Here is a 2866-nt window from a genome sequence, read left to right on the forward strand (position 1 = left end):
TTTGAAATAAATTATCATTTTAGGTGAAAATTAACTTTGATGCAATTGAAGGCATATTGTACTTATTGATTCAATTGTTGTGACTTATGAGCATTTTTATAGTTAATATATAATAGACATAGATGGCTATTTATTTGTTGCCCTGACCACTTGATAATAAATTTAATCATGGAAGTAACACTTGCCTCATAAGTTCATCACTAAGTAGTATTAAGTAGTATGTTGTGTATGTGGACTTTGGAGTCCAATGTTCAAGTATAATAACCGCATAAAGCAAATAGTGGGCAAAAGAAAAGCTGTCAAAACACTTTGATTGCTCTTGAAAAAGAAAATAACCAAATATTGTTATTGTTCTTTTCTTTATCTTTTTTTTCCTTCTTTAAATTTTGTTAAACAAGCATCAGGATAAAGACAAAAAAAAATTTTCTTCCTTTTGTGATGCTTGTATTCAGTATCAATTGAATCATCTTTGCAGTAAAGAATAAATACAAGTAACTTCTGTTAGGTACCTAATTATTTTTGAAAATATCTAAGTGGATGTTACTTCTGTCAAGCATCAGGATGTTCCTTTTTCATATTAAATAGATGTTACTTTAACAAAAGCTATGTGAATGAAAAATAAAAAAATCTTATCTACATAAGTAACTATAAATTTGTCACCATGCTAAAATACAATGAAAGGAATCATGGTATTCATTCAACTTATCCATACAATTTGCAACACTGTCGATATAGGAATTCATCATGACCAAAAGTAATACAAAAAGAATCATCCATTTTGTATAAAAAAAACATCTATTTGTTTAACAAAAGAAACATTTGACGTAGATTTTTGCATATTATTTTCGCCTCTTCAAGATGCCCCTGGAAAATGAAGCTACATCGTTTAGTAAACTTTATATTTTGTTAGAGGGGGTGAAGCTACATTGTTTAGAAAATGGATATATCATTACTATACAACTAGCTAAACAAAGAATAACTTTCTAGTTGTTACACTTGGATCTCGTCTCGTTCACTTCATCCAATTCATCAACTATTTCAAATTTCTCTTCGATCAGTTCAAATTTATCAATCATTTTAAAGTAGACTTTCTGCAATCATCCATCTGCAACCATAAGCAAAGACATATACGCAGCCATAAGCAAAGAAATATTTATATAAAAAACGAAGAAACATCCATCTAATGACAATTATAAAATCAAAGAAACGTCTACTTTTAAAAATAAAAGATACAATTGTTATTTAGCCTAAAATAATCTAGCTATTTGAATATAGTAAATATTTATAGAAGCAGCCCAATGCATACGGTGCCATTTCTTCCCCAAATTTGGCCATAATTATCTCTAAAGTAAATACAAAGTCCTTATTCTCAACCTCATCCATGACAAATGACTAATTCATATTGTGTGCTTGATAAACACAGAATGCGAAAGATGACAAGAAGTACTAGAATAGAACTCCATACAAATCTATATTACCTTGAAAAGAAAAAATTGCCAAAAACCTTCGATCATTGTGGTGCTATAGTGTTCCTTTTACTGAGGCAAAAACATTATATGCTTTATGCAGCATCCTTGAGCTTCTTGGTGATGGTGGCAAGAATATTCCCTTGGTGGAATGCTTGCAATAATTCAATCTCAGAAACCTGTCTTGTTCTATCACCAGCATAAGTCCCTGCTCCATAAGGGCTTCCACCTTTCACTTCTTCCATCTCGAACATGCAATGGCCGAACGTGTATCCGATGGGAACATATATCATTCCATGATGTGTCAACATTCTTATAGCAGTAAGGCTATACATAAATCATGACAATTTTAATCAACAACTAATAAGTACATAGTGATATCTAATAAAGAACAGGGTTAAGATATATATAGAAGCTTGTTTTCTTATGGTGTTGTTTTTTGTCCACTGCCTTGCAAATCGGTGCTGTAGAAGAGTCCAGTAGGCTTGCTTACAAGGTCTTGTTGCAATCAAAGAGGTCCAGTTTTGTCAAGAAAATCCATGATCTGGGTAGCCTTCATTCGGAACCACATGGGGAAGCCGAAGATAACGCCAACAGCTCCATTGAGCATATTAGGTTCAATGATTGGTACATCACTCTTTGGTGGTGCATTCAGCCATAAGCAAAGACACGGTATTCAATCAAGAACATCCCAGAGCCTATAAAAAATATAGAAACCAAGAAAGCATTATCAGTAGTTATGAAATCAAAGGTTAAATGTATTCAGTAAATCTCCAACATCCTCCTTCATTCACAAATGCATAGTAATTAGTCAAATTTAGAAGAATTAATTATCCTAAACTGAATCCTGATTACTAAAACCTAATAAAGAAGGCATGGAGAACCTTAAGAAGAAAAGAAATAAACTGTACAAAGAAAGAGTAACACGAAAAGAAAACTACTAATTATCTCAAAAAGAAATATCTAACACTATAAGAGTTTAATTCTCAGAACAATATCAATTAAAAACATCAAAAAGAAACATTCATAATAAAAATACAAGTTAAACTAAAACTCTAAGATGGGAAGGAAAAAAAACCTAGGTCGCTGGGGAGGAGACACGGTTGATCGATCTGGGTACACGTCAAGGTAGAGGTTGCAACGTCGTCGGCGATTGCTGCGATGGTGGAGGAAGCCGTGATGGGAGCAGTTTGCGGAGGTGGCTGCGGTGCGGGAGGACGATGCCCGCGCTGTTGGACGGTGGTTGCCGGTGGCGTTCCTTCCAGAGTTATTTTTGATTTCCTTCACGACGGAGGAAAGGAAGCTATGGGGTGTTGCTAATAAACCACAATTTTGTGGTTTATCTTGTGTTGAATTTAGGGATTTTATCAACTTATTTCACATTTATTCAATGAAATAGC

General features: G+C 33.6%; 1 pseudogene; it reads right to left on the reverse strand.

Annotated features, from left to right (window-relative positions):
* Positions 1496 to 2124, reverse strand: LOC110269238 (annotated as a pseudogene).

The sequence above is a fragment of the Arachis ipaensis genome, chromosome B02, assembly GCF_000816755.2.
Source record: "Arachis ipaensis cultivar K30076 chromosome B02, Araip1.1, whole genome shotgun sequence".
Taxonomy (NCBI): domain Eukaryota; kingdom Viridiplantae; phylum Streptophyta; class Magnoliopsida; order Fabales; family Fabaceae; genus Arachis; species Arachis ipaensis.